At 30.2% G+C, this 27,043-nt stretch overlaps 1 protein-coding gene across 3 annotated transcripts in view; it reads left to right on the forward strand.

The window, feature by feature from the left end:
* Positions 1-27,043, forward strand: part of LOC119606563 (fibulin-2-like) — a 175,918-nt gene that overhangs the window by 36,428 nt on the left and 112,447 nt on the right. For all 3 annotated transcript variants that reach the window (XM_037960119.1, XM_037960118.1, XM_037960120.1), the window contains one exon: positions 21,922-22,422. The gene's annotated coding sequence lies outside the window, so the exon portion shown is untranslated. The remainder of the gene's footprint in view (positions 1-21,921; positions 22,423-27,043) is intronic.

Consider the following 27,043-nt stretch of genomic DNA (forward strand, 5'->3'; position numbering starts at 1 on the left):
GCTTGTCTTTAAAAGTCGGTTGTTTAGCTCTGCATTACATTGTAGTTAACTTATAGTCAGTCTTTAGAAGTAAACTAGAAGTGAATTTTTCTCCTAGTGGACTACAAAATTGCTGGCAGGGATACTAGCGCCGGTATATGAATTATATTAAACAAGTACTGTTTGATGAGTTAACAAACGTGGTAAGCACAAAATGCGTTGCCAATAGTGAGCTTACCACATTTAGACAACGAATGTGCATAAGGTTTAGATTGCGACAACGAATTGTTGCAATGTTGACAAAATTGCGTGGACTACATTACATGTTGTTGTATGTATGTATGTACAGTGAATCAATTAAGTAATTTGCCTATGTAAAATTTTATAAATTTTAAGAAAAAAACTTTATCTGAACAATTATTTTTAGCAAGATAAAGCAATTTGTTTGTTGTACTTTTTAAAGAATATCTTATATTTTAATTTTCTACCATAAAAAGTAAAATCGTGATATTAATTAACGAGATTTTTGATAAAATGTGAACGTATTGTTAATTTTTAAGGTCAATAAAGTATTTTGCTTTTTTAGGTTTTTTGTTCATTTTTTTAATATTGCTGCATTATTTTATAAAATTTAATATTTTTATTACTGCTATGTATTAGAAAAACATTTTTTAGATATTTTAGTAGTGGAACGACTAAGTTTGGACATTTCTTAACCGATTTATTATTTTATATACCTATAAGAATTTTTCAATATTTGACTTAACATGAAATCTATCGTTTCTTTGATTTAATTTCGAAAATAATAAGTAATTTTGAATTGGATACATGATATATTAGGAAATCAATGGATTTGGACCTAGAAAAAAATTTTAGTGGGGTATAAATCTATAGATTATAACAAATATAATCTGGGTTTTTGGTCATTTTGTATTGATAAATAAAAACTAGATTACGGAAACCCCATCTATTTGGGGAGTACTGTGTGAATTTCATTTAGAATTGTATAATATTGATTCTTATTCAATAAAGCTAACACTAAGTACCATCCTAGCCACTCTAACTATGGGGATATCACCGTTTACCACTATAGAACTATTACATGCTAGAATCTTGATATTCTACCTCATATTTTGAATGCATTATTTTATGAATAAAATACAGTAGGCGTAGTTGGATTTGGATAGTTATTCTTGATTTGGGTTTGGTGATAAGTGTATGTATTAGCTGAAAAATATTGCTTTTGTGGATCTTAGGTGATGAGAACCGCCTCTATTTGTAAATATCTAAATTAAGTATTTTTCCCGTACCACACGATAGGTCACTTTATATTGTTTCCAAGCAACCTATGGTCTGTTTAGAGGTCTAAATTTAAACATAGTGTTCTTTTAAGTTCGTATATGGACTTTGGAGAAGAAAAATGAGGACTTCAGTGGTTTTTGCTTGGATACAAGTCGCTCTCCTTTGGCAGTTAAAGATTTTGAAAGACAACTCGGTGCGTTTTTTTAATAATTCTTTGTGTTATTTCATCAATTTCTATATTTTATATTTTTTAATGATTGATTAAACATCTCATAATTGAATTTCATTGATTTATACTTGTTCTAAAAATATAAACTAATATATAATAATTGCCTCAGTATTTCCCTTTAAACATTTTTGACGCAAATAACTACACAGTTTCACACAATAAAGATATGATTTTTGAAAATTACAATTGAAAAATACTTAACACGTGTCCTTTTAACAATAAAACAATAAATTCCAAAAAGCAATTAAAAAATAATTTGAAAAACCCAACGAAATTAACTGGAAATTAAAATACTTTATTGACGTGCAAATTCTGATGAAAAATAATAAAATGCAACAACAAATGCACCAAAATTTTTATTTTAATATTTTTTTTCTTGGTTTTCCCATTCTACATAATCTCTATTTTCAATTGGAAAACATAATTTTACTTTTTACCTGTTTTTTTGAATTTTATTTATGAACAAAAAACAAAATTCTCTTAAAAAAAGGTGGGCAAAAAACTTAGTTGATTCACTGTATATACTTGACAATGGATGTTATTGAAAAATTTTGTGTCAATTTGATACCAGGCGTGTATATTTATTTTTGCCTCTGTGTACATATAACATGTAATTGGAATTTTTTCCAAAATCTTTTTAAATTTGTAAACGATAAAATTATAATTTTTATATTTAATTTAAAAATAAATCATAATTAGTTTTCGCTATCACTCTAAAATTAGCGAAAAAGCTGAGATCTAAAAAATAAATTGTTAATACTCAACTTATTGTTGACTTTAATTTAGTTGAGCATGCAATAAAAATCTTATATTTGTCAAAGGTTTAATTAAAAATTTTTTAAGCTATTTGACTTTTATGAATACGATTTTTGTGAATTTTGCCTAAAATTGATTAATAAGCCTAAAATAATTTTTTATGAATAAAACCATAAATGTTTACAATGTAACAACTCTGTACTTAAAAAGTTTACAAAATGTTCAGTGGTTTATAATAAGAAAATAAGTGCTGCCATTTATTTTCAGAGTTCGGTAAAGTTACGTTCAGACCTGTAAAATATTTGCTCCAAATATTTATTATAAAATATTTAAAAAATTGCGTCAAACAAACTCAATATTTATTTCATGTGCAGACTTGAACAAATATTTGATGGTATTGTTTCATCAAACAATGCAAAAATAATTTGGTTCAAACACACAGATGTTTTGCAGCCCAAGCATATCGTATACATATTTTCATTAAAAAAAATCAATTTACCAATTTGTTTTAATTTTAAATATTTTTATTAGGTTTAAAATTAAATTTATATAATAAAAGTGTATAATATTAATATATAACACGATTGGAAAAACTTTGTCAAATCTGAACATAAAATATTTCATGTTAACAAACAGCAATGCGGATGATGATCATATAACAAGTTGATTTGCTGGCAAATAAATATTTTGTCATTGTTTCATCAATGTGAACACCAAAAGTCAAATAATTTACATCATTTTGGCAAAATAATTATTTGATCTTGCAAACCAAATGTTAGATCAATCAGCGTCAAATAACAGCTGTTCTTTTGTATGAGGTGTTATATCACCTCATACAAAAATGTAAATAGTGGCTTGAATGACTGGTTTTATTTTTTATAAAATAGTAATCCGAGACAAAGTAGTTGTGACATTTAATAGAAATTTAAGCAATTGCGTAATTTAAAGATAATTATTATTTTTGTTTATTTTGTTATTAATTGGTTGATAACAATAGTTATACTACATAATATATGCATATATAGTCTAGTTAGTAGTCTAGTTGGTAGTCTAGTCTATAGTCTACTATATAGTATAGGCTAGTCTAAATTCTAGTCTACGGTCTTGTCTATTGTCCAGTTTATAGTCTTGTCTATAGTCTATACTCTAATCTATATTCTAGTCTAGTTTATAGTGTAGTCTAAATTCTATTCTATAGTCTAGTTTATAGTCTAGTTTATAATCTAGTCTATAATGCAGTCTATAGTCTAGTCTATAGTCTTGTCTATATTCTAATAATTACTTGAGAAATTATTTAATTAATTTATTACTCAATTTATTTAAACAATTATTTATTATATTAATGGATGTAAAAATATATTAATAACTAGATTTTGTACCCGTCGTTGCCCGGGGTTTTAAGTGGTTTCATAACATTATACTTTAGTATTCTCCCGTCAGAGTAAACTAAAAAATCTAATTTTCCCTAACTTATTCATTTATCGAAAAATGCTAAAGGTCTCCTTATGAAGAAACTCCTTACAATTTTTGTGTGATCTTATAAAGCTATAAAAGAAATTTCATTGAATTTGAACAATATTTATAAAAGGTACCAACACAGTACCAAAACAAGTAAGAAATTATAGTCGGGCGTGGCCGACCATATGATACCCTACACCAATTGCGAATATTAAATGTGATTAATTTCAATAATTAAGCATTTCTGTTAATCTTATATAGGTTCCAAATAATGTCTGTTCATGTTCTGTTGTATGCTGACTAGGAAAAATAGAAGACCGATTTTAATCATTTTCAACAGCCATCGTCAGTAGATCAAGAGAATAGTATGTGACACATTTTAACAAATTATATTCAAAATTGCGATCTGTTGCGTGCACACAAGTTTTACACGGTCACAAAGACGGACATAGCTTAATAAGGACAAATATTTTTGAGTGCTACAAACATCACCACATTGTGCCGACTTTTGGATAGATAGTAGTATATTAGACGTAGTTAAAAGATAAACGAACGAAATCGGAAGGTCCGGATGTATGGAGGCTAAGGCAGAAATTGAGCCGATCCTTATAAAATGTATTATTGGGAATTATCTATATACATGTATAAAAATGAATGTGTGTTTGTTTGTATGTTTATATGTTTGTGTGTTTATATGTTTGTATGTTTGAACGTTATATACTACTAAACGGCTAAACCGATTTTCTTCAAATTTTCACAGCACATTCGTATGTCTGGCAATAGGCTACTTTTTATTTCCGATCATGGCGAAAAATGACAGTGTTATTTATAATTACATATCAAACTTAGTTGTGCCAATTTTTGGGAAGATAGTAGTATATTTATCGTAGTCATGAGCTAAGAGGCCCTAATCGGTAGGTCCGGTTGTATGGGGGCTAGGGCAAAAATTGGTCCGATCCTTATAAAATTTAATGTCGACATTTTATATAAAATGTTTATATAAAATCTATAGGCCCGATCATTATTTATAATTATATCCAACTTAGTTGTGCCGATTTTTGGAGAGATAGTAGTATATTTGACAAAGTTATGAGCTAAAAGGCCCAAATCGGAAGGTACGCTTATATGGGGGCTAGAGTAAAACTTGGTCCGATCCCTATAAAATTTATTGTTGGGAATTATGTTTATATAAAACTCATTTGTACCAAATTTCATCGTGATACTACTGTTTATAAGTGAATTGTGGACATTCAAGTCATTTTCTGAGGGGGACTTTATATGGGGGCTAGGGTCAAATAATGCCCGATCTTTACGAAAATCACTAGAATTATTAAGACATATATAAAACTAAACTTTTCCAATTTTTGTAGAGATAGCAGAACATTTAACATAATTATGAGGTCAAAAGCCCTATTCGGGGGTCCGGTTGTATGGGGGCTAGGTGAAATAATGGACCGATTTCAACCATTTTCAATAGCGTTCGTCCTTGGACCAAGAGAAGTGCATGTTCCAAATTTCATCAAATTATCTCAAAAACTGCGACCTGTAGAGTGCGCACAAGGTTTACATGGACACACAGACAGACAGACAGACGGACGGACGGACAGACGGACATAGCTTTATCGACTCAGGAAGTGATTCTGAGTCGATTGGTATACTTTAAGGTGGGTGTAGGACCAATATTTTTGGGTGTTACAAACATCAGCACAAACGCATAATACCCTCCCCACTATAGTGGTGTAGGGTATAAATACTACCCATACCCTCTTTCTCATTGAATTATTTATGTTATGTATTTTGTTTAATATATTTTGTATCATTTCAGAAATCGATGTTTTAGAACATTTATTAAGAAAATCACGTCAGAGAGAAACCTTTCCCTCTTTAATGATGTTTTGCAAAAACATTTTTGAAAAACACATTTTTAGACCGATTACGGAAAAATATTAATAAAAAATATATATTTCTCAAATTTCATAAAAGTACAAAAAATTTAGCAAAGGAACACATAATTAGCCTGTTTTCCCTATAGGGGTGGACTTTCGAATACACATATCTCTGAAACTAAAAACTCATCGTATAAAATATTTTTACTTTAGTACAATAAAAAATCAGACTTAAAACATATAAATACAAATTTTCCCTGTTTTTATACCCTTCAATTTCGTGAGAAGGGTATATATAAGTTTGCATTCCGTTTGTAATTTCTATAATATAATTTTCCGACCCTATAAAGTATATATATTCTGGATCCTTATAGATAGCGGAGTCGATTAAGCCATGTCCGTCTGTCTGTCTGTATGTTGAAATCAGTTTTCAGAGGGCCCCAGATATCGGCGAGATCCGAATCTTCAATAATTCTGTTAGACATGCTTTCGGGAAGATCGCTATTTAAAATCACCAAAATCGGTCCATAAATAACGGAGATATAAGTAAAAATCCGAGACAACCTCTGAAAATTTCATAAAAAAGACAATATTTTTGTATGTTACAAACATCAGCACAAATCCAATATACCCTCCCCACTGTAGGGTATAAAAACAAAATTCCAAATAATCTAGTCTAAATTCTAGTCTACGGTCTTGTCTATTGTCCAGTTTATAGTCTTGTCTATAGTCTATACTCTAATCTATATTCTAGTCTAGTTTATAGTGTAGTCTAAATTCTATTTTATAGTCTAGTTTATAGTCTAGTTTATAATCTAGTCTATAATGCAGTCTATAGTCTAGTCTATAGTCTTGTCTATATTCTAGTAATTACTTGAGAAATTATTTAATTAATTTATTACTCAACTTATTTAAACAATTATTTATTATATTAATGGATGTAAAAATATATTAATAACTAGATTTTGTACCCGTCGTTGCCCGGGGTTTTAAGTGGTTTCATAACATTATACTTTAGTATTTTCCCGTCAGAGTAAACTAAAAAATCTAATTTTCCCTAACTTATTCATTTATCGAAAAATGCTAAAGGTCTCCTTATGAAGAAACTCCTTACAATTTCTGTGTGATCTTATAAAGCTATAAAAGAAATTTCATTGAATTTGAACAATATTTATAAAAGGTACCAACACAGTACCAAAAATACTACCCATACCCTCTTTCTCATTGAATTATTTATGTTATGTATTTTGTTTAATATATTTTGTATCATTTCAGAAATCGATGTTTTAGAACATTTATTAAGAAAATCACGTCAGAGAGAAACCTTTCCCTCTTTAATGATGTTTTGCAAAAACATTTTTGAAAAACACATTTTTAGACCGATTACGGAAAAATATTATTAAAAAAATATATATTTCTCAAATTTCATAAAAGTACAAAAAATTTAGCAAAGGAACACATAATTAGCCTGTTTTCCCTATAGGGGTGGACTTTCGAATACACATATCTCTGAAACTAAAAACTCATCGTATAAAATATTTTTACTTTAGTACAATAAAAAATCAGACTTAAAACATATAAATACAAATTTTCCCTGTTTTTATACCCTTCAATTTCGTGAGAAGGGTATATATAAGTTTGCATTCCGTTTGTAATTTTCCGACCCTATAAAGTATATATATTCTGGATCCTTATAGATAGCGGAGACGATTAAGCCATGTCCGTCTGTCTGTCTGTATGTTGAAATCAGTTTTCAGAGGACCCCAGATATCGGCGAGATCCGAATCTTCAATAATTCTGTTAGACATGCTTTCGGGAAGATCGCTATTTAAAATCACCAAAATCGGTCCATAAATAACGGAGATATAAGTAAAAATCCGAGACAACCTCTGAAAATTTCATAAAAAAGACAATATTTTTGTATGTTACAAACATCAGCACAAATCCAATATACCCTCCCCACTGTAGGGTATAAAAACAAAATTCCAAATAATAAAGAAACATGAGAAAACATGTCGAAACAAAATGCTCTCCAGATAATTTTGGGGGTACTCCCGCATTATATGATAGTTAGCTTGTAGCTATAGCTATATAGACTATAGTCTTTAAAAGTCGGTTGTTTACCTTAATAAATACCAAATTTTGGAACATTTCTGCATTACATTGTTGTTCGTTTATAGTCAGTCTACTGAAGTTAACAAATAAAATCATAATAATAGAGAAACAGGAGAAAACATGTTGAAATACAACAAGTAGGAAAGTATAGTCGGGCATGGCCGACCATATAGTATATATAGTATATTTTAAAAATTTTTATTTTTCACAAAGAATCTTTTATGTTGAATTTTATCTTAATTCCAAAGTATTTAAGCAATTTATTGATAAAAACCAAATTTTCTAAATGAGGCTTTATATAGGAGTATAGGTCAAACATGGGCCGATCCTCATTAAATTTGGGAAAAGGATATATTTTTAAATAATAGTTGAGTTTCATTGCGATACAAATGGTTACAAGTCAATTTTAGACGTTTAAGACATTTTTTGAAGGGGGGTTTGTATGGGGGCTAGGGTCAAATAAGGGGCGATCATTACGAAAATCAGTGTCATTTATACTTATATAAAACTTATTTGTGCCAATTTTTAGAGAGATAATAGTATATTTGACGTAATTATGGCATAAAAAGCCCAAATTGGGAGGTACGGTTTTATGGGGCTAGGTAAAATAATGGACCGATTTCAACCATTTTCAATAGGCTTCGTCCTTGTGCCAAAAACATGCTTGGTCCAAATTTCATCAAATTATCTTGAAAATTGCTGCCTGTACTTTGCGCACAAGGTTTATATGGACAGCCAGCCAGCCAGCCGGACAGACGGACGGACGGACATGTGTTAATCGACTCAAAATGTGATTCTGAGTCGATCGGTATACTTAAAGGTGGGTGTAGGACCAATATTTTTGTGTGTTACAAACATCAGCACAAACGTATAATACCCTCCCCACTATAGTGGTGTAGGGTATAATTAATTCTCTCCAGATAATTTTGAGGCACTTTTGCATTACATTATAGTTAGCTTGTATTTAGTATTTAAAAGTCGGTTCTTTACGTTGCCAAATACAAAATTTCGGGACAGCTCTGCATTAAATTGTAGTTAGCTTATAGTCAGTCTGTAAAAGTAAACTAGAAGTGAATTTTTCTCGTAGTCGACTACAAAATTGCTGGCAGGGTCGTTTCATATGTTTGGATGGCTGTGTGTTTCATTGCCTTCTGTATATTGTTTTTGTTTTTTGGTGTATTCAGTTTCGTATGTTTGTATGTCTGTTGGTTAATTTGCGTTGTGTATTTTGTTTTTGTTTTTTGTGTATTTCGTTTAGTATGTTTGGATGTCTGTTGGTTTTACTGCCTTGTGTATTTTGTTTTTTGTGTGTTTATTTCGTTTAGCGTTGTTGTTGTTCGTTTTGCTATTGCTATAATAATGATATAAACGGGAAAATGAAATAAATTTTATAGAATTGATATTTTTTAAATACCTACACTGTGGTGAAGGGTTGGTTTATAAGATTCGGCACAGCCGAATATAGCACTCTTATTGGTTTTTTTTCGCCTTTTCTCCTATTTCGAAACGGAACTTTGCTACATAATAATAATATTTCAGACACTTTAAAAGCTTAATCAGAAATGTTTTTGTTTGAGTACAGACAATAATTAGTATTTACTCCCAAAAGTACGAATTTCGTCAATTTGCAAGATAATTTGATGAAATTTGGCACATACTCCTGCAAGGATGAATCCTATTGAAAATGGTTAAAATGGGACCATTATTTCGCATATCCCCCATACAATCGCAACCCTGAATATGGCTTTTGAGGTCATAAATATGTTAAAAGTTCTTGTATCACACCAAAAAATCGGCAAAACCTAGTTTTATATAAGTTTTAATGACATTGCTGATTTTCGTAATGATCGGCCCTCATTTGATAACATCTCCCATATTAAGTCCCCTTCATAAAAGGACATCATGGTTCAAATTCACTTATAAACACTAATATTACGGCGATATTCTACATAAATAACTTTAATGTAGACGTAAATCTCTACCAACATTTATAACGATAGGCCCATATTAACCACCTGCCCCCATATAACTCTCTTTTAGAGAATCCATTTTTTGGCAATAAATTGTTAAAATATTTCTGAATTAAGGTAAACATTAATTTAAATGCTTTATTATTAAAAAAATAATCAACATTTGTAACATAATCACTGGTGTAGGGCAACATATGACGGCCATACCCAAATATAAATATTTTCTTGTTTATTTATTTATTTTATTTATTCATTGAAGTAGTTTGAATTGTATGAAAATATGCATTTATCTTTACCCGTTTTTTTCCCCTAAGGCTGGGATTTCTAAATATATGTACATATGTCTGAGACTACAAAATCATAGAATAGAATAAAATCGTTCTTAAAGCACAAAACTTCTAATTTTGTCAGATTTTCGCCGTTTGGCCTATTGTCCCCTTCCGGTCCAATTTTCGCAACGGCACTTTGCTAATATATATTTGTAACAAATTAAGTAGTTTAATCGAAAATGCTTTTGCTTAAGGATAGACAAAATCAGTATTTACTACAAAAGTACTAATTTTACCCGTTTTCCACCCATTTTACCCTTTTTGCCCTCTAACATTCTCCAAGTATAGATTTTACTATGTTCGAAATTTGAAGCAAATCGGTCCAGCCGTTTAGACGTGATTGACGAACAAACAAACAAACGAACAGACTTAAGACTTTAAGATTCTACCACTAATAGTTTCTAGATAAACGAATTTTTGTATTTAATTCATATGGGAAGTGCTACTTCCCATATTGCTAGTCCGCCAATTTATTACCCAAATGTTAAAATGAATGTCAAAGTTCTTCGTGCTAAATTTGAGGATTCTAGATCTAAAAGTTTCCCAGATAAACGAATTTTTTATTTAATACATATGTGAGGTACCACGGCCCCCATTGCTAGTCCGCCACTTTTTCCTCCAAAATGTTCACATATATGTTAAAGTGCTTCGTGCAAAATTTAAAGATTCCAGCTCCAATAGTTTCCCAAATAAAGGATTTTTTGTATTTAATTCATATGGGAGTACCACGCCCCCTATTGCTATTCCGTTAATTTTTTGTCCTAAGTATTCATGTTGATACTAAAGTGGCTCCGAAAAATCAGAGGACTCTAGCTGTTATATTTTCTCAGATATACTAATTTAAGATTTTCTATATATGGGAGGGGCCACGCCCACAATAGCTAGTCCGCCCATATTGTCCCCATATGTTCATGTGGATGTCAGTTTCTGCGATATGTGATTTTAAATACTTATTGTGTATGTGGGCGTGGCACTTTGCCCACATGAAATTTTAAAATAAAAAGTAGCCTATAGTTCCCCCCAAAATGTTCACATAGTTGTTAAAGAGCTTCGTGAAAAATTTTAAGATTCCAGCTCCAATAGTTTCTTAAATAAACGACTTTTATACCCTCCACCACCATCAGTGGTGATAGAGGGTATATATAACTTTGTCATTCCGTGTGTAACACCAAGAAATATTCATCTGGCACCCAACTAGGGTTGCCAGATTCCGATTCGCAAAAAGCTGGACATCGGGTTTTAAAAAACGGGACAAAACAAAAAAGCTGGACATAAAAAAAAACCGAGAAAATGTTAATTTTGGTTTTGTGTAAATAATTTCACAGTGATACAGTGATAACTTAGTTTTTAAGAGCAAAAAATGTGTAAAAGCTCCATTTTTGAAGTTTTAAATTTTAAAAATCATAAGTACGTAAGCTGTACGTAAAGAAATTGACTATCGCTCGCAATAATATGTCTTTTCGCGTACTTTCCTGTAAGAAATATCCAGTAACTTTATGATAGAGAGTAATTTTTAATTTACTCTCAATCAAAAAAAGTACGCGAAAGCCAATTTTTTAAAAAAATGTGCAAGTTTTTGTTTATAAACAAAGATTAGTAATGCCCTTTTGCTGAAATCTCAAAAAAACAAATAATTGAAACTTTGATTCTTCTTATAAATAAATGGAAACTTAAAGTTAACAAAATATGTAGTATCATTAAAAATATATTATTGTTTTAAAACTTTATGATACAAACATATTATTAAAATAAAAATTTACACAAAATCGCTAAGAAAAAGACAAACTAAATTGTTTTAAAAACGCTAGATTGACAATATTTGTTATGATTTTTCACAATAAATAAACTCTTTTAAAAACTAGTTTATGATAAATAAAATTAAAATAAATCTAATTACAAATAATTTTTTAATATTCGTGTGTTATTAATTTATATATTTCTTTCAAAAAATTTAAAATTTACCAAATTTTCGATTTCTTTAGTTTGTTTACATATTCATAAAACAAACATATGTTGTTACTGGGGAAAAAATATCCAGTAAAATCAAAAAAATCTCTATCAACGAACTGTAATTTTTATCGCTCGAACGCGAACGGAATCCAGTAACAATTGTTGCAAATTGTTACAAATTATCGAGTACGCGAACAGACCTAATATTTATGACGATAGAAGAGGGAAATCATAACTTAGTTGTATAATAAATGTACAATCAGTGTTGGCTAACATGATTTGACAAAGATAACATAAAAATTATTGCAGTGTGCTAAAAAAATTCTATTTAGCTGGACAAATAAAATTTTAGCTTGAAACTGGACAAGCATCAAAAATGCTGGACAATCCAGCCAAAAAAGTTGGCAACCCTACACCCAACACAGTATATACATTCTTGCGCTTGTATTTATAAAAAAATCTTATTTTGCTTTTAATGCACTCAATAGTTAAAGCACACTTTAGCCTTAAAAACCATTAATAAAATTGTGATATTCATAAACAAATAATAAACGTATATTAACTATTGTGCTGATTTATGTTTAAGTTGGCAGCACTGTACAATATGGCTGTCATTTTATGTGTTCTTAATTTCATATTTTTGTTTATAATAGATTTTTGACAATAAAAACAAACTTTTAAGAAAAATAAATATATATGGCTTTAATAAATGTCTATTTAGTTCAGATGTATAAATATAACATATAATTTCTAATTATTATTAAAAGCATCCGAATAACGGATATTTTGCGACAAAATATACATCACTATGACACATTTTCTTATTTTTACTTATTTTCCTTGTAATTTTTGATAAATTTTTGCAAATATTGATAAATTTCTTTGATATTTGACTAATTTTAATGCCGGCGAATATATTTTGCATTAGTATAACACTAATCAATATAATTTACATGGTTAATTACTTTGTGGCATTATATTTAACCAACAAACTTTGAAAAAGCCAAATCAAATGATTTTGTCCATCATTTGGTTGACAGACGGGCATTTCCAAATTGCCTAAAAATAGTGCTGGACAATTGGAATATTGTCAAATATTCATGCATTAATCCAATAATGCCTAGATTTGAGTTTTTTCCTCAAAATATAATCGTTTAAAAATTTTCTGGGATTTTATTTACAAATTTGTAAACGTTAAAATTAGAATTTTTAGATTTTATTTTAAAAGAAACCATAATTAGTTTTCGCAATCAACCTAAAATTACCGGAAAAATCTTTATCTGAGAAAAAAATTGTTAAAAATCAACTTATTGTTGGCTTAAAGAAGGGTCGAGCCTACAATAAAATTCTTCTAATTGTCAATGGTTTATTGAAGGTGTTTTAAGCTATTTCACGTTTATAAATACGATTTTCCTGAATTTTGCCTAAAATTGTTTAATAAACCTAAAATAAGTTTTTATTAATACAGCCGTTGATCCTTATGAAATTCTGAGTCGATTTAGCTATGCCCGTCTGTCCCTCCGTCCGTCTTTCTGTGTAAAACACATAATTAGTTTTCTCAGAAACTACCAAAGATATTTCGATGAATTTTGTCACACAGGGATCAAGTATGTTCAAACTCATAACATTTGATCCAATTTCTTTTCGAATCGGTCCATTATTAGTCGTAGCTCCTATATAAGGCCCACTTCCGAAAATCACTTAAACGCACATATTTAATTGTCAAAAGGTATCTTGATAAAATTCGACACAAATATGTTTCGTCTATATATGAATTACTCTACGAAATGTTTTTTTCGGATAGGATCATAATTGGTCATAGCTCCCATATAAGGCCCACTTCCGAAAATCAATTAAACGCGTATGTTTCATTGATAAATAAAGCTATCGGTATAAAGTTCAACTTGAATATGTTTTGTGTACATATAAATCATAATACCAATTTTTCCCCGAATCGGTCCTTTATTGGTCATAGCTTAAACTCACATATTTCATTGTCAAATTTTGTTTTGTGTACATACATATGAATCACTCTACGAAATTTTTCTGGAGAGGCCTGTACTTGTTCATAGCTCCTATATAAAGTCCACTTCCGAAAATCACTTAAACCCACATATTTTATTAATTAACAAGTGCTATATTCGGCTGAGCCGAATCTTAAATACCCTCCACCAGCTACTTTTATATTAATACTTTTTTAATTGATCAAATATTTGTAGAAATAAGTATTCTCATGCCTTAAATAGAAAAACCCCAAGATTTAAACAGCTTAAATCTGTTACAATTCCAAAATTTATTGAACATTACATTTTCTTTTATATTTTTATAGCGCCCTTAAATATGCTTTAACGATATTTAATAGTGTGCATGTATGCATGTGTGTGAAAGATTTAAGGATTTTCAAAATACATATATATAATTTTGTTCTACACAAATTGATAATGCAACTAGTTAAATACGGTTAAAGTGCTTTTAGGGGCAGGACCTAGTATAGGAGATATGATCAATTATAGACCGATTTTAAAAAATTCTTTAAGCTAAATTTCTGTACATAAAAGCTATATTTCAGTCAAATTTTGTATCTATATCGTAATTTAGTAATAAGTAATATTATATATAATTTTTGTATACCAGACTAATATTTGTGCCAAATTTTGTATTAATAGCTTTATTTGGTAATGAGTAATGGGCGTTTAAGAGATTTTCGTAAAAGGACCTTGTATGGGAGCTATGACCAATTATGTATATAAAGACAAAATTTCAAAATTCTGTATCTATATCATTATTTAGTAATGAATATTGTGCATTTAAGTGATTTTCTGGAGGGGACCTAGTATGAGAGCTATGACCAAATATGGACCGATCGTAAAATAGTTTTATAGTGTAATTTATGTATATAAGTGCAATATTTGTGCTAAATGTATGGATATCAATATTTATACCCTACAAGACTTTAGTCGGGAGGGTATATTGGGTTTGTGCTGGTGTTTGTAACGCACAATAATATTGGTCCTATACCCACCTTAAAGTATACCATCGGCTTAGAATTTTCTGAGTCGATTTAGCTATGTCCGTCCGTCTGTCCGTCCGTCCATGTAAACCTTGTAATCAAACTACAGGTCGCAATTTTGAAGATAATTCAATGAAATTTGGTACATAATTGTCTATTGTTATAGGGACGAAGCCTATTGTTAAGATCGGTCCATTATTTCACCTAGCCCTCATACAATTGAACTTTCGAATAGGGCTTGTAAACCTTGTAATCAAACTACAGGTCGCAATTTTGAAATTTGGCACACGATCTTCTATGGTATCAGAGACGAAGCTTATTAAAAATAGTTAACATCGGCCCAATATTTCACCTAGTCCCCATACAACTGAACCCCCGAATAGGGCTTGCAAACTTTGTAATCAAACTACAGGTCGCAATTTTGAAGATAATTCAATAAAATTTGGCACACGATCTTCTATGGTATCGGAGACGAAGCCTATTGAAAATGGTTAACATAAGTCCATTATTTCACCTAGCTCCATACAACTGAACCCGCCGAATAGAGCTCTTAAGTTCATAATTATGATTAATATACTCGTATCTTGACAAAAAGCTGCAAAACAAAGTTCTATACTAGCCTTGATGACCCTCAAACATTTTATAGTTATATTGTCTCATTTGACCATACCCCTAATCTTAATTTTGTAATGAGTTATGCGCGTTCAAGTGATTTTCGGGAACGGACCTTGTATGGAAGCTATGACCAATTATGGACCGATCGGAAAAAAATTTCACAGTAATATATCTGTATGTGAGAGCAATACTACTACCAAACTTTATATGGATATTTTTAATTTAGTAATGTTATGTTATGTGCGTTTAAGTGATTTTCGGGAGGGGACCTTGCATGGGAGCTATGACCAAGGATGGACCGATCGGAAAAAGCTTTCACAGTAATATTTCTGTGCATATAAGCAATACTTATTCCAAATTTTATATGGATATCTTACTTTAGTAATGAGTTATGCGCGTTTAAGTGATTTTCGGGAGCTACGGCCAATTATGAACTGATTCAGAAAATTTTTTCTCTCAATGAATTCTATTGACATAAGATTTTAAGTTGTAAAATTTTGTGAAGATATCAGCATTCTGACGGAAGTTATTAACAAAAAGCTCATTTTCCGGGAATATGTACTTTTGAATGGGAGGTATATGAAATTATGGACCGATTCTGATAATTTTCAGCAGGAATCAAGATCCTGTGTAGAAACGAATGTATGATGACTTTCATGAAATTATCTTGCATAGTTTTCGAGAAAATTACATCAGAATGTATAAAATATGCTTATTTTTTTCGGAGTTGTTTTAAATTTTGATTCATAACTTTTCCTGATATTTAAGATTCGGCATAGCCGAATATAGCACTCTAACTTGTTTGTATTTAATTCATATTTTATTGCTAGTCCGCTGATTTTTGTCCTAAATATTCATGTTGATACTAAAGTGGCTCCGAAAAATTGGATGATACTTGCTGTTATATTTTCTCAGATATACTAATTTAAGCTTTTTTATATGGGAGGGGCCACGCCCACTATAGCTAGTCCGCCCATTTTGCCCCCATATGTTCATGTGATGTAGCAGTTTCTGAGATATGTGATTTTAAATACTTATTATATTTGGGTTTGGCACTTTACCCACATGAAATTTTAAAATAAAAAATAGCCTATAGATCCTTCCAGACATACAGGAAGACACTGTGAAAATTTCAGGAAAATCGGTCCAGCCGTTTAGCAGTCTATAAAGTCCAAACAAACAAACATACATATATACATACAAACACACATTCATTGTTATATATATAGATATCAGGATAAACAATTCTCTATAATTTTAAATTTTATAGATGTTTTAATGAAAATAATTTATAATTTGGTTATTTCCAAACAACCAAGGTTTTTCGCTGCATTGACTATACTAAATAGCTACAATATGACATTGCAGGTACACGATATGTCTCTTTTCCACTTGCACAAGGTATTGAAATGTAATTTGCATTTTTTTGTGGTAAAATTTTGATGAAAAACAATATTAAATGAAATTTTAGAATAAATAGATGTTATTATTTTATCTTTCTAGTAAATAAATATCTTTTTAGTAAATATAAACACATATATTTTTGGCTTTTGGTTTGGTTGTTTTCTTGTTATGTTCCTCTTTGCCTGCAAACAAAATCTTGCTTTTTTACTGTTTTATCCTTCAATTGTTTTACGAAATTATTTGTTATAATGTGAACACCGGGCAAACTAATTTTCACTATTTGTTTCTTCAAACAAAACGTCAAAACAGAAATACTCATTTTAAGCACATTATGAAATAAAAATGTACATATTTAACTTTTTGTTTTTAGGCCGAAATTTCTACGAAATCGTAGAAAACTATTGTAATTTCAATTAAAAAGTTTTTATACCCTCCTCCTACCATCAGTGGTGATAGAGGGTATATATGTATAAGTTTGTCATTCCGTGTGTAACACCAAGAAATATTCATCTGAGACCCAACAAAGTATATATATTCTGGGTCCTTATGAAATTCTTAGTCGATTCAGCTTTGTCCGTCCGTCTGTCTGTCTGTGTAAAACACGCTCACGTTAAAACGTAGCAATGGAAAGCAACGAAATTCAGCAAAAATATTCACTATTATCCGGTACAGTTTGGTATTGAAAATTACCAAAATCGGTTCACATGGGGAAAAGTTATGAATCAAAAAGTAAGCATTTTTTATACATTCTAATGTAATTTTCTCGAAAACTATGCAAGATAATTTCATGAAAGTCATCATACATACGTTTCTACACAAGATCTTGATTCCTGCTGAAAATTGCCAGAATCGGTCCATAATTTCATATACCTCCCATACAAAAGTACATATTCCCGGATAATGAGTTTTTTGTTAATAACTTCCGTCAGAATGCTAATATCTGATTTTACAACTTAAAATCTTATGTCAATAGAATTCATTGAGAGAAAAAAATTTCTGGATGGGTCCATAATTGGACATAGCTCTCATACAAGGTCCCCTCCCGAAAATCACTTAAACGCCCATAACTCATTACTAAATTAAGATATCCATATAAAATTTGGAATAAGTATTGCTCATATGCACAGAAATATTACTGTGAAATCCTTGGTCATAGCTCCCATGCAAGGTCCCCTCCTGAAAATCACTTAAGCGCACATAACTCATTAATAATTTAAAATATCCAAATAAAATTTGGTACTAGTATTGATCTCACATACAGAAATATTACTGTGAAATTTTTTTCCGATCGGTCCATAATTGGTCATAGCTCCCATACAAGGTCCCTTCCCGAAAATCACTTAAACGCGCATAACTCATTACTAAATTAAGATATCCATATAAAATTTAGTACAAGTATTGCTCTCACATACAGAAATATTATTATGAAATTGTTTTCCGATCGGTCCATAATTGGTCATAGCTCCCATACAAGGACCCTTCCATAAAATAACTTAAACGCGCATAACTGATTACTAAATTAAGATATCCATATAAAATTTGGTACAAGTATTTCTTATATGCACAGAAATATTGCTATGAAATTTTTTTCCGATCGGTCCATAATTGGTCATAGCTCCCATACAAGGACCCTTCCCGAAAATAACTCAAACGAGCAAAACTCATTACTAAATTAAGATATCCATATAAAATTTGGTACAAGTATTGCTCATATGCACAGAAATATTACTGTGTAATTTTTTTTCCGATCGGTTCATAATTGGTCATACAAGGTCAGGCAAGGTGTAAAAATAGACATATTTCAAAAATGTTCAACAGTCTTCGTCTTTGGTGCTACCAAAGGTCATATACCAAATTTTGTTGAATTATCTTCAAAAATGCAGAAGTTATAAGGGTTTTATTTTTTCAGTCGTGGTTTACCTTTTCATGGAATTGTCCATATATAAAAATGAATGTGTGTTTGTTTTTTGCTTGGACTTTGTAGACAGCTAAACGGCTGAACCGATTTTTCTGAAATTTTCACAGTCTCTTCCTGTATGTCTCAAAGGAGCTATAGGCTGCTTTTTACTTCAATATTTTAAGTGGGCGACGTGCCACGCCCACATACAAAATAAGTATTAAAAGTCGCATATCTCGAAACTGCAAAACTACGGTCCTCAAATTTTGTATGCAAAACTTTGACGTCCATAAGAATATTTTTGGATAAAATGGGCGGAATGGCGATAGTGGGCGTGGCACCTTCCATATCAAGAAAATCTTAAATCAGTATATCTGAGAAAATATAACAGATAGAGTCCTCAAATTTTGTAGGACCCACTTTAGGATCAATATGACTATTTATGGAAAAAGGAGGCGTACTAGCAGTAGGGGGCGTACTAGCAGTAGGGGGCGTGGCACCACCCATATGAATTAAATACAAAAATTCGCTTATCTGGGAAACTATTATTTTGCACGAAGAACTGTACCATCCATGTAAACATTTTGTGTAATAAATTGGTGGACTACCAATGGAGGTGGGGGGGCGTTCCTCTTCCCATATTAATAAAATATACAAAAATTCGTTTATCTGGGATACTAATAGAGCTAGCTTCTTAAAATTTTGCAAGAAGAGCTTTAATATTCATCTGAACATTTTGGGGAAAAAGGGTGGACTTTTATCAGGGAGACTTTGAACCCCCCATATGAAGTAAATAGAAAAATTCGTATATTTGAAAAACTATTAGAGCTAAAATCCTCAAATTTTGCAAGAACAACTTTAACATCTATGTAAATAAATGGGCGTTGTCGTTTGTCTAATAGACCTAAAATTTTCAAATTTTGCACGATGAATTTTAAATTTTTTTTAACTTTTTGGGGAAAATGGGCGGACTATCATTAGGGGGGTTGGAAGCTGCCATATGAAATAAGAGAAAAGATCGTATGTCTGGGGAACTATTCTTTGAATTCAATGTGAACATTTGGGTAATATATTGGCGGACTTGCAAATTGGAACCTTCCATATGAATTAAATAAAAAATTCATATATCTGAAAAAATATAAAAACTAGAAAATTTTACATGAAAAAAATAAAATCTAAATTAACGTTTGGAAAAATTGGCGAACTTGCAATAATTTGCTTGACATCCCCAAAATGAAAAAAATGTATATCTGGAAAACTATTACATTTAGAATCTTCAAATCGTAAAGGGTTTACCTTATTGTCAGCCTACGATTTTGTATTTGTTTCAAAATAAAAATGTTTGCGAAGGGAATTATTTCGATATTACGCAAAAATATAGATGCTTTTAACTATTTTGGAAGTTTTAATTCTAATTTTGTATTTCATATCGACGGTTTAAAAATCACATATTTGTTTTCTTGAAAGTTTTTACTAGTAAAGCGTTCATTTACTTTTTACTAATTTTGAGAGTAACTTTGTAAATTTTAATTTTACTTTTTCGTTGCAAGTATTTACTGGGAAAGTAAATGAACAGATCTATTGGTTTAAATAAAATCAATAGTTTAAACAAAAATCTTTACATATAATTATTTAGTGCAATTCAAATGCTTCAAAAGCATACAAAAAAAAGTATGAGATCCATTTTAAGGATCAGAAAGAAAAATGTAAAATATTTAAAATTTTATATGAAAAACACTAACAAAAACTGAGTAGTTTTCATACAAAATTTTTAAAATTGATAATTTGCTTTAGAAATGATTTGGTAAATTTTTGTTTTAACGAAAAAAAAAATTATATTTCTCAGTCAGTTTTTATCTGATTTCAACGTTTCATATATTATTTTATTCATAAAAATATGGGCTAAAATATGTTTTCAAATAAAGTGTGGGTCAAAAACGATCTTGAATTGTAAAAAAAAAATATAAAAATTTGTATTTAGATTCAAATATTTTACACATTTCCGTAAAAAATATAAAAGTGTATGTACTTTTTGAAAAGTACAGAATATAAAAGTGTATGTACTTTTTGAAAAGTACAAAGGAAACTCTTTCCAAAACAGTTGAAAAATATTAAATCGGTTAAGAAAAATTTGAGATATAATTTTTTTGGTCTGTCTAGTCAACAAAAAGCGTTTTTTTTTCCAATATCTTCCGATATTTAGGGTATATTGAAGATTCTAAAAATGGTACTGTAATCTACTCTACTAGGCCTACCAACTTCACTAGGTCTCGCGATGGGTTTATTGATTTTTTATAATTTTGTCACACCGTGTTATTGCTTAAATTTCTTTAAACTTTGTTAATACACAAAAATTAGCAAAAAATTACTTAATTTTTTATGGTTTAATTTTATAATTTTAAATAGATGTACATATATTTATATTATGAACTCTATTTTCGTATATAATATGTTTATAATTTTATTAATTTTAAAAATAATCTATAAGTTTCTATTATTTATTTATGTACCCTTAAGAAGTCATGAATAATGGAAACTTATAAATTATTATTAAAATTAATAAAATTAAACCATAATAAATTATATATGTATATGAAAATAGTTTTCATCAGACGTTGTCAGAATAGTCAGGCCATTTTCTTATACTTGATCAGACTTTTGTACGAACTGTCGGACATTTTATCAGCCGTTTAACCGACATCTATCAGACTTTCTTATACTTGATCAGACATTAGTACGAAATGTCGAAATAATTGAACGAACTGTCGGACATTTTATCAGACATTTATTCGACGATTCGTATCCGAAATCGGCAACTTGTGCAGACTGTCGGTACGAATTCGGCAAAAATTGGTTAGTGGGTACATACAAAATATATCCCTGATCTAATGCGAATTGCTTTCTTTAATTATTTCAAACTGATAACTGAAATATTAATTTCCGAAGCCTAATATTTAATGAAAATTTAAAAAAAAATTATAAATGGCAAACAAATTTTGTATTAAACATTTCTTTTTTCAGATGAAATTTCAAATCATATTAAAAATTGTTGTAATGGTGGTAAAGCTTTAGCCAAAAAACAAAATAATTGTGAAAATTATGAGTATGATATTTTAAGTATTTCTCCGCTTTGGCGAGGACTTTGTCATTCCACCTATGCTGTCTGTTGTTCACACGAAATGGAAAAAATGTATTGTGTGGCTGGCCGTTTAGCTGCTTTAACGGGTTCACGGTGTAACGAACAGTATAATACCACATCTTATTCTGATTGCTGTCGGGCCTGTCAGGTCGGCCTGGCCGTTAAAGCTTCTGGAAATTCATGTAATGATACACTTTTTAATTACTTTGCCGACATCGAGTCATTTAGAATTTGTTGTGGCGATACAACAGACAATAATAGTAGCGATATGAAATCTGTCGATGAGTTTAATGTAAATGGTACGAAAGCTTTAGATGAGAGCATCGGCGAAGCCAATAACCAGGAGAATGATGAGGGCACTATTATTTTACAAGATGATGATGGTAAGTACTTTTCAAGTTTTAGTAACTTTATGATAGAGAGTAATTTTTTAATTTACTCTAAATCAAAAAAAAAAAAAAAAAAAACAAGTTAGAGTGCTATATTCGGCTGAGCCGAATCTTAAATACCCTTCACCAGCTACTTTTATATTAATAACCTTTTAGTTAATCAAATATTTGTGGAAATAGGCATGGGTATTATTGTTTGTTAATTTGTAATGTGAATTTAAGTGATATCTGGGAGGGGACCTTTTATAGGAGCTATGACTAAATATCGTAAAATTTTTTTTAAAATAAAATTTTTGTAAATTTTGTAATGATATCATTATTTTGTAATGAGTTATGTGCGTTTAAGTGTATAGAAATTTTGTGTAGAAATTTTATAGAAAATTTATATAAAAGCAATTTTGTGCCATAATTTGTATGGAAACCATTATTTGGTAATGAGTTATGTGCTTTTAAGTGATTTTTGTGTAGATTTTCGGGTGGGGACCTTGTATGGGAGCTAAGACCAAATATGGACCGATAGTGAACAAATTTTACAGTATCATTTCTGTGTATATAAGCAATATTTGTGCCATAATTTGTATGGATACCATTATCATGGATACCGGTATCATTTTTGTACATAAAGGCAATATTTGTGCAAAATTTTGTATGAATATAATTATTTTAATGTGTAATGTCCACATAACTGATTTTCGGAAGGGGACCTACGGAGAGCTATTTGGAAATAGGTGATGTGCACTAAACTAATTTTCGGAAGAAGCTTTGTATTGAAGCGATCGGATCCATATTATGGGCCGATCGTGAAAAGAATTTAAAATAACATTTTGTATGTAAAAGAATTGTCTGTGTCAAATTTTGCATATTTGGTAATGAGTAATGTGAATTTAAGTGATATCTGGTAGTGGACCTTATATGGGAGCTATGACCAAATAGAGATCGATCGTGGAAAAATTTTACTGTAGCATTTCTATATATAAAAGCATTATTTGTGCCAAAATGTATATGGATACCATTATTTAATAATTTGTTATGTGCGTTTCTGTGATTTTCGGGAGGGGACCTTGTCTGGGAGCTAAGACCAAATATGGACAGATCACGAAAAAAAATTAAAGTATCATTTAAGGATTCCATTATTTGGTAATGAGTTATGTACGTTTAAGTGATTTTTGGGAGGAAATGTGGGAGATATGATCAAATATGGACCGGTAGTGAAAAAAAATTATAGTTTCATTTCTGTGTATAAAGGCAATATTTGTGCAAAATTTTGTATGGATATCATTATTTGGTAACGTGTAATTGGCGCTTAAGTGATTTTCGGTAGGGGACCTTGTATGGGAAATATGACCAAATATGGACCGGTAGTGAAAAAATTTTACAGTTTCATTCCTGTATATAAAGGCAAAATTTGTGCAAAATTTTTTATGGATATCATTATTTGGTAATGTGTAATGTTCGCTTACGTGATTTTCGGGAGCTACGGCCAATTATGAACTGATTCAGAAAATTTTTCCTCTATATGAATTCAATTGACATAAAACTTTTACCTGTAAAAGTTTGTAAAGATATTGTCATTCTACCGGAATTTATTAACAATTAATGCATTTTCCGGGAATATGTACATTTGTGTGGGATGTATATGTAATTGTGGGCCGATTCCGCTCATTTTTTACAGGAAACAAGCTTTCATATAGAAACAATTGTGCGCTGATTTTTATGAAATTATATCGCATAGTTTTTTGTATTAGAATGTGTTAAAAAAGCTTAATTTTTTCGGAGTTTTTTATTTGATTCAAAGTTCACTACTTCTGAAGTCATTTTTAAGAAGTAATTTTAATGCTCGTTTTTTGGAAGTTATTCGGAAGTGAAATTGTAGTATTATAGAATACAACTAATTTGACTTAAATAATATTAACATTAATTAGGGTAATAGAAACATTTAATACAAAAGCCCAAATATAAAATTTTTTATCTCATAAAAATGTAAGAACAAAAAATATATCTTCAACATTGAAAAATTATTTTCGCTTCTTCGGAAGTCCTTAAACATCTCTTTCTCAAAAGGTAAAAAAATCAATTGGTGCTACTTTTGAAGTGGTGATAAATGTTATTCTTTTGGAAGTAATTCATTTTATTTTTGCTGAAATATCAATCTCTAACAAAACACCAAAAAACAAACAATTAAAAATGTGATTTTTCTTATAAATAAGTAGATAAATATGTATTTAAAGTTAATAAAACATGTACTATAATACCATCTATATATACATATGTATATAAAAACAAGTAAGAAAGTATAGTCGGGCGTGACCGACCATATGATACCCTACACCAGTTATGAATATTAAATGTGATTTATTTTTCATAATAAAGCATTTATCTTCAATATTCCCTTGTTCCGATACATTTAAGCAATTTATGGATGAAAAACTAATTTTCTGAAATAGGCTTTATATGGGGGCTAGGGGCAAATATGGACCAAGCCCGATAAAATTTTGTGAATATATTTATATTTACATAATATTTTATTGTGCTGAATTTCATCGCGATATTTGTGTTTATAAGTTAATTTGGGAAATTCAAGTAATTTTCTGAAGGGGACTTTGTATGGGAGCTAGGGTCAAATGGGGCCCGATCTTTATGAAATTTGGCAGGGTCATCAAGACTTCTATAAAACTTAGTTGTGCCATATTTTATCTATATATTTAACATAATTATGAGCTCAGAAGCCCTTTTCGGGGGGTTCTGTTCTATGGGGGCTAGGTGAAATAATGGACCGATTTTAACCATTTTCAATAGGCTTCGTCCTTGGGTCAAATGAAACGTGCGTGCGAAATTTCATCCAATTATCTTGAAAATTGCGACCTATACCTTGCGCACAAGGTTTACATGGACAGCCAGCCAGACGGACGGACATAGCTTAACCGACTCAGAAAACGATTCTAAGCCGATTGGTATACTTTAAGGTGGGTCTAGGAGGAATATTTTTGTATGTTACAAACATCAGCACAAATCCAATATACCCTCCCCACTAAAGTGGTGTGGGGTATAATGAATGTATTTCTTTTTTTTTTTTTGTTTGAACATTATAGACTACTAAGGACATAGCTTAACCGACTCAGAAAACGATTCTAAGCCGATTGGTATACTTTAAGGTGGGTCTAGGAGGAATATTTTTGTATGTTACAAACATCAGCACAAATCCAATATACCCTCCCCACTAAAGTGGTGTGGGGTATAATGAATGTATTTCTTTTTTTTTTTTTGTTTGAACATTATAGACTACTAAACGGCTGAACCAATTTTCTTTAAATTTTTACAGCGTATTCCTGTATGTCTGGAATAGGTAATGGGCTACGCCCATATTAATAAAATATTAAATCCGTATATGTATTTGAGATAATATAAACATTTTGGGTAATAAATTGGCGGACTACCCATGATGGGAGCGGCACCACCCATATTAATTAAATACAAAAATTCGTTTATCTGGGAAACTAATACAACTTCATTCTTAAAATTTTGCACGAAGAACTTTAATATTCAACATTTTGGAGGAAAAAGTGCGGACTTTCATCTGGGGGGCTTGGAGCCCCCATATGAATAATATAGAAAAATTCGTATATGTGAGAAACTATTAGAGCTAGAATCTTCAAATTTTACTTGAAGAACTTTGAAATTCATCTGAACATTTAGAGAATAACCCCATTTCCAATATTCAAATTTTTCATAGAAAGATATAAATTGACGATAGATAGAAAATTGGCGAACTTGCAATAATTTGCTTGGCATCCCTCATACATATGTAACATATTATAAATGTGTAAAATTATTGTAGTTAGAATCTTCAAAATCGTTAAATGGGTTTTTTATTTATATTGCTTTTAGGGTAGCAAATCACTCTGGGTATAGCTAGTTAAAAATATATTATTGTTTTAAAACTTCTGTTACAAATCGCTAAAAAAGACACACTAAATCATAGTCCCCCAGAAAGAGAGGCAGATAGAAAAGCACAACTACTGATTGCACTGAAAAAAGGTTTGGCTATTTCCAATTTCAAAGAATGAATTTCATTACAGTAAAATGGAAACTTTTACAAATAAAATGCAATCAATGAACATAAAAATTGTAATTTCTTCACAGAGTTTGGCCAAGTGCATTAAATATTTACTGCTTTTGTTTCAGAAACTACGTGTTAGTGCCGGTCCACACACCGAAATTTTAGTTGAGAAACTTTTTCTTAATTCTCTTTTCTCATTCGTACAAAAACAAATCAATGCAATTTACACGTAGTTTCTGAAACAAGAGTTTCTATGTGTGGACATTAAGGAAACTTTAAAAGAGAATTAGGAAACTTGTGTGAAATAAGGAATTTTATATTATTTTTGTTTCTTAGTAGATTGTTAGGTTCCCAAAAAAAGTGCAAGCAGTTCAAAATAAATACTAATTTTCAAATAATTTACAAGCCCTACTGAAGGATAATGTTGAATTCAAAACCACTTTATTTGAAAACATATTTTTTTATTTTAGCTCATACTTTTATGAATAAAATAAGATATGGAACGTTAAAATCAGATGAGAACTGCCAAATATAGAATTTTTTCATAAAAACGAAAAT

Source organism: Lucilia sericata, unplaced genomic scaffold, assembly GCF_015586225.1.
Source record: "Lucilia sericata isolate MDLA Ls3-8-SP2 unplaced genomic scaffold, ASM1558622v1 Contig000602F_arrow, whole genome shotgun sequence".
In the NCBI taxonomy this organism is placed as follows: Eukaryota; Metazoa; Arthropoda; class Insecta; order Diptera; family Calliphoridae; genus Lucilia; species Lucilia sericata.